General features: G+C 38.8%; 1 non-coding gene across 1 annotated transcript; it reads left to right on the forward strand.

Annotated features, from left to right (window-relative positions):
- Positions 1–838: 838 nt before the first annotated feature.
- LOC141654226 (small nucleolar RNA R71) lies at positions 839–945 on the forward strand. The gene has a single exon (XR_012547790.1). It is a non-coding gene; the product is annotated as a small nucleolar RNA R71 (small nucleolar RNA).
- Positions 946–7,203: the final 6,258 nt, after the last annotated feature.

Genomic DNA, 7,203 nt, shown 5'->3' on the forward strand with positions numbered 1-7,203 from the left:
AGGGGGATTACTTTGAGGTGGTAATTGCCCCTTTTGTCTTTGTGAGCTTGAAGATGCTAGTTGAGTCAATTGTGTTTCCAACATCTTGGTGTGAGCTAGGATGTTGTTGATGGTGGTTTCCTTTACTTGGCTATCTTTTTGCATTTGAGTGAAAAACTCTTGTTGATTCTTTTGCATTTAGAGGACCGCTTTTTGGACATCAAAACCTTGGTCATTTTGGTGATTGTATGGATTTTGATTTTGGTAACCTTGGCTTTGATTGTAAAAGGGTCTTTGATTTTGGTTTCTCATGGGTGGTGGAGTGTATGTTGTTTGAGGGTTTTGAACATTTTGGCTTTTGTATGAGAGATTTGGATGGAATTTGGTGTTTTCATTGTAAAAATTGGAATAAGGGGTACCACTCTTGTATGCTTGGAAAGCATTCACTTGTTCATTTGTTCCCCTACATTCACCTTGGTCATGTCCCAAAGTTCCACAATTCTCACATATCCCACTTGGGATTGATGAGGATGCCGTCATGGCATTAACATGATGCTTTGATGATTTTGAGTTTTCTTCAAGTCTAGCCATAGCTTGTTCAAACTTCAAGTTGATTGTGTCAATGTGAGCACTAAGTTGAGCAACCAATTGAGTAACGGAGTCCACTTCATGCTTTCCTCCTCTAGTAGCCTTGCGAGGTCTACTATATTGTGAGTTATGGACCGCCATTTCCTCAATCTTGTTCCATGTTTGATTGTCATCAACTTCGGTGAACATTCCATTTGATCCCATGTTGAGAATGTTTCTTGAATCTTCATATAAACCATTCCAAAATTGTTGTACCAAGAACCATTCGCTAAGTCCATGGTGAGGACATGAGCGACAAATTCCCTTGAACCGCTCCCAAGCTTCATACAAAGATTCTTCATCCCTTTGCTTAAAACCCGTGATTTGAGCTCTTAGCATGTTAGTCTTTTCCGGTGGGTAGAATTTTTTGTAGAAAGCTAGAGCCAACTTCTTCCAAGAATCTATTCCGAGGGTGGCCTTATCAAGGCCCTTCAACCATTGCTTCGCGGTGCCGATTAGAGAAAAAGGAAATAAGACCCATCTAATTTGGTCTTGAGTCACGCCCGTTTGAGAGATTGCATCACAATAGTCGCAAAAGGTTTCCATATGAGAATGAGGGTCTTCACTAGGCATCCCCCCAAATTGGCTCCTCTCAACTAATTGGATGAAGGCGGACTTGGCAATAAAATTTCCGGTTAGATGTTGCGGTGTAGGAGTACCATTTGGTAGATTCTCCTCGGTGGGTACGGAGTGTGATGAAAATTTAGGCATTGTAGGTGGATTTTTTGGGGTATTGTGTAATGGGTTCTCCTCTCCTTCTATTGCGAAAGGGTTGATGAACTCAATAGTTGGTTGAACAACTTCACTAATACCTCTTAAATTCCTTCTAACAAGTCTCCTATTGTCCGTCAAGGTTCTTTCAATTTCACGGTCAAAAGGTAGCAAATCACCTTTGTAACCTTCTAGACATGCAAAATATCAAACAACTCGAAAACAATTAGAACAAACCTTGAGGAGTTTTACTTCCCCAAGGCGAAGAAAGACACAACTAATAACAATAAAAAGGAAATCTAAATCAAACAAACACCGTCCCCGGCAACGGCGCCATTTTTGATCGGGTCCGTTTCGTGTTCACAATTAAAGATGTGGTCGTTGGGTCACGGTCGAATCAAAACACAATTTATAGCTTCACAAACAACTCTACAATTAGTAAAGAGGCAAGTAAAGGTCGGATCCTAAGGGACGGGAGTTGAAATGAGATTTCTATTGCAACTAGTGGTGTCATTGGGGTGTCACAAATTAGGTTGATGTAGAAGGTTACTAAACTAAAATAGCAATGAAAATAAACAAGCAAGATGAATTAAAGGGGTGTAAACAATTGATTAAAAGGCACTAGGGTGTCATGGGATCATAGGGGAATCATGGGATATGATCATACAAACATGTTCTCAAATTATAAGCAAGCAATTATTGTTGTGATGGATTGAGTTGGGTTATATCTTACAATCCTAGGAAAGTTTGGGTCCCGGAGCCGAATCGATTAGATTGTACAACACCTACAAGTCGACTTAATCTTCCCTACTCAACAACATGCATGGTCTAATGAGACTCGAGTTGGGTTATGTCTTACAAGTCTCATTGAAAAGATAGGTGATGATAGTAAATGCAAGGATTCATAGGCTTAGCATTTCATCAAACATAACATATGCAAGAGTTGAGATCAAAACAAGCAAGCAAATAAACCATGAAAGCATATTAATTTAAGCATGAATCATTCCCCATGTTGGTTTCCCCTAATCACCCATTTAACCCTAGCTAAGAGACTACTCACTCATTATCATGTTGGTCATGCTAGCAAGGTTGTCAATCATACTAACAAAATGAAACATGATGAATAAATGAAAGTAATTAACAATAATTAAAAAGGGATTAAGAGATTATACCTACTAATGATTCCAATAATAAAGCAAAGATAATAGAAGTACTTGATGTTTGATTGAGAGGTTGTCAATCTCCCAATAATAACCCAAATAATCTTCAATTACCCAAAATAAAGGATGAACAAGAGAGAGATTAAAGAACTAAAACTTGGATTAAAACTTGATTAATACTTGATTACAATATTAAAGAGAGATTTGTTTGATATTAACTACTCTAATTATTGATAAGAAGAACATGCTCCTCTAATTAGACTAATGGGGTATTTATAGTGAAAATTAGGGAGGATGCATTAGGGTTAACTAAGGGCTAAACTAGTAATTACACTTTTTAGATTGAGCAAGGAGGAGCCGGTATTTTTCGAAGGAAGGGCTTCTTTCTTTGTTGCTTGAAGAAGAGGAAATCACGCTGTGCTGGAATCCGGGCGGAATAAGGTCGGGACGGGCGGATTCGGTGATGGGGTCCGAGCGGATTCAAGGGAATCCGGGCGGATTGTGGAGGTGGAATCCGAGCGGATTAGAGCAAAGCCGCACGGATTGTGCAGCTGGGGGATGGCCGGATCGGTGACAATCCGCACGGATTGTCACTCAGCAAGACATCTTCTTCTTTTCTTCCCTTTTCTTCATAAATTCCTTGGGGATTTCCTTGGGGACTCAAGGATCCTTTCTCAACATTGCTCTTCTACTATAATATGTACAAAGGCCTTCTAATCTTGTCTCTCCTTGATGTTTGGTCATTGAATTCGATCAATTTAGTCTCGTTTTGCCATGGAAATGCAAGATTCTTACTCCTTTCCTACCAAGGGATCAAAATCTCAAAGAATATGCAAAACAAAGAAATAAAGATAAGAAATGACCCTAATATGCGCTAAAAAGCATGGGAACAATGCTAATTCGGGGGCTAAATATGCGCCAATTATGGTCACATCAGTGTCATACTAGTATCTTTTGACCCATGGACTAAGGCCTAGTCAAGAGTACCTTGTGGTGTGATAACTCATTGGCTACCGTTTATTCCAAGGTGACCTTTGAAGCCATGCAATAATTCTTACACTTCAATCATCATGTTTTGTCAACAAAAACGGAATGGGCACAAAAATCTCCAAATTGAGTTCAAGTATCAAAATGAAAGATCAAACAGTTTGCAAAATGCATCAAATGAAAAGAGGAGCAAAAATAGTCTCCTATGCTTCAATAAAAGCACCCTCACTACAAATGGGGTGACTTTGAAAATGTTCAAAAGAAAATGCAAGAAAAAGTTGAAAATTGTCAAGTATTGAAATGCCAAACATTAAAAGAAATGGCAAAGAAAATGTTCTCAAATGTCAAATGCCACAAGAAATTGGGGGGAAAACAACAACAAAAGCAAACTCCCATATGAAACTCAAATACAAATGATCCTTTTATCAATCGAATCCACTTTTGTGCATGGTAGAGAGGGGACGACCCTTCTTCTTGTCTAGGCAAGAGGGGGAATTCCGCGATCCTACAGTGTTTCTAATACCATAAGGAGACTACTCTTGACAAAAGCATTTAGCGATTGTGGACAAAGGTACCCTAGTTTGACACAACTTGGAGGTGATTTGTTGGTATGCTTTTAGACTTAGTAGCTTAGAGAAACAATATCTATGATGGAGTGTGTACCCTTGAATTGCTTCCCCCTTAGATGATTTCCGCCACTTAGATGAGGAAAGTGGCTATTCGTTTGTAGATGCATCCATTACTTGTTTTGTGTGCTTAATGCTTGGATGTATCGCCATTTTGGCAAGCCCCACCTTGCCTTGCAAGAAGGCATCTTACCTCATAGATGTCTTGTTGTGAGTTGAAGGGGCGGAGTGAGACCCGCTAATTGTCTCACATCAGCTATATTATTAGGATAGTTTAAATAAAGGTCTAGTTCTAGTCACCTCTTTACTCGGGACGAGTAAAGGTTCGGTTTGGGGATATTTGATGTGACTCTTAATTGCGCATATTTAGTCCCCTAATTGAACCCATTTTGCATACTATTATAGCATTTCATGACCATTTTATCTGTCAATTCCTTCCTATTTGGCTTTCCTATTGCGTTGTATATTTTTTGTAGGAAAGAAGATAATGAGGCGGAATTCCCGTCTCCCGTGCATATTTGGAAGCTTGTTGACGATATTGGATGGACTAGTATGAAGAGGAGGAAAGAATGATGACCAAGGATGTAGGAATAAAGAGTATATAGAAGGATCATAGGCTAAAAAGCAAGGATGACGAGAAGGAAGCCACTACAAGAAGAAATTGCTCGGAACCCAAACCAAGAGTTGCTTGTTTGGCTCTGAAAGTATGCTAGATGAAACGGCATCGAAAAATCAAGTGGTCTAAGCTTTTGAATCACTCCAATAGGAGTCCGGATGAGGAAATGATGTCCGTTTTACAATCCGAGCTCAAACAGACAAGTTGTCCGCCAATCCGCGCGTCTTGATGGCCAAGACGAGCGTCTTCCTTTACCGCTATCCGAGCGTCTCGCAGCCTAGACGCCCGTCTTGCAGCCAGACAATCCGATCGTCTCCTCCACGATCCGCTCGGATCACGAGACAGGACCTCCGGCCAAGACTCCAGACGCGCGGGACGAGCATATTGTGGCGGGACTAGCAACGTGATATGCGCATCTCCCTTCGAGACTTGCATTTTCCTACTCAACACTTAGCAATGCTATTTACTAATCTACCCTTGCTTAACCTAATGATGTACTACTATATATACTCCATTTGTAATAATCAATAGACCAAGCCCTCTTAGTAGGAAGTTCTCTTAGATTAGATTAGGAGTAGATTAGAATAGATTAATCTCAATCATTCCACAAAATTACATTTTAATCTTTCCTTAATCATTGTTCAAGCTTATTATTATTGGGTAATTGAAGATTGTTGGGTTATTATTGGAGAATTGACAACTCGTCATCAATCAATCAAGTTTTCTTCTATTATTCTTTCCTTTCCATTTGTTCATCTCAAGTTTGGTATAATTCCTTTACTCTTTACTCTTTATTGTTTATTTCCTCATTTTCTTATCATGTTTATACTTGTTGTGATGATTGACACCATTCATAACATGTTTTCCATCATAATAAGTGAGTAGTTTTCTTAGCTAGGGTTAATGGGTAATTAGGGGAAACCAACATGGGGAATGATTCATGCTTAATCTAATATGTTTTCATAATTTATTTGTTTGCTTGTTGTGATTTCAACTTATGCACATGTTATGTTTGATGAAATGCGAGCCTATGAATCCTTACATTTTTTACCCATCACTCATCTTTTCAATGAGACTTGTAAGCTTATACAGCAACTCGAGTCTCATTAGACCATGCATATAGTTGGATAGAAAGGACTAAGTCGACTTGTAGGTGTTGTACAATCTAATCGATTCGGTTCCGGGACCCAAACCTTCTTAGCGATTGTAAGCTTATACACCAACTCGATCCCATCACAATAATAATTGCTTGCATATAATTGAGAACATGTTTGTATGATCAACTCCCATGAATCCCCTATGAACCCATGATATCCTAGCACCATTAATCAATTGTTTACATCTCTTAGTTTATTGTTTGTTTTACTTTATTGCTTCCATTAGTTTAAACTCACCAACTCCAACCCAAATCAATTGTGACACTAGCATAAATTGAGATAGATAGACTTAGAACCCAAAGCACACCGTCCCATGGATCGACCTCGACTTAACCACTAACTAGTTGTTTGTTGAGATTATAAATGTGTTTGATTGGGAGACACGACGACATCTCTACCATCAGTGGCAGCATGGGCTACTCGAAGAGGCGCGAGCCATTTCGCGGGTCTTCGAGGTGTCTTGTCACTATCACGCAATTGAAATCATGATTTGCTCTATCCTAGGTTTTGGATGACATGATTTGTACTTGACCATTCAAGTATTCCGAGAATACTTAATATGGAAGTTTTGAGAAGTTTTTTTTTTGTGTTTGACTCGGTTTGACTCGTTGTTGGAGTCGGGATTTGAATTTTTGAGTCGGTTTTTGGTCCGGTGTCGGTGTTGACTCTAGTTAGTGTCATTGCGACCTCGTCGTCGTGCATTAAACACTCCAGGTACTTTTGAGAAGTCTTGAAATGTTTTGTTTTCGAAATCGTTTTGAGTTTTCTGACGTATAGTTGTGCAAAACCGTCGATTAAGCTTATCGATTTCTAAGCATGTTGTAGTCCGATAATCATCGGGTGTTTGTTGGAGACTTGACAGATACTGGGTATCTACACCTTGTGTCATATAAATTCCAAAACAGTCTAGTTCAGGCAAATTGTCAGCTTGTTCATCTGTTGGACAAATGTGTTCAATTTATTAAAAATAGTTAGAGTCATATAAAATTCCTAAAATTTTACTCAGAGTCAGTTATCATATTAAAGTTATTTGTCACAAAAATTCAAGAATTTAGGAGACCATGTGGTATTTTTTCAAAATTACAAAAGCTTATTGCATCCAGTTCTTGTTAGTCCATTTTATGCCAGAGTTCTTTGTATTATGACTGTCCTTAGGTTTTACACTGTAAATTGGTACCAAGAGCCAGGTTGTAACACAATTTCACCTTTGTGTTAGTCTTGGGTTGAGAGTAATATGAGTTCATCATCCCTAACTACTTTAAAAATACAAAAAATAACCATGAGTAAAGAGAGACTTACAGGAATTAAACAGAGAATGAAGCACTTAACAGGAATTGTCA

This window comes from Silene latifolia, chromosome 4 (assembly GCF_048544455.1).
Source record: "Silene latifolia isolate original U9 population chromosome 4, ASM4854445v1, whole genome shotgun sequence".
In the NCBI taxonomy this organism is placed as follows: Eukaryota; Viridiplantae; Streptophyta; class Magnoliopsida; order Caryophyllales; family Caryophyllaceae; genus Silene; species Silene latifolia.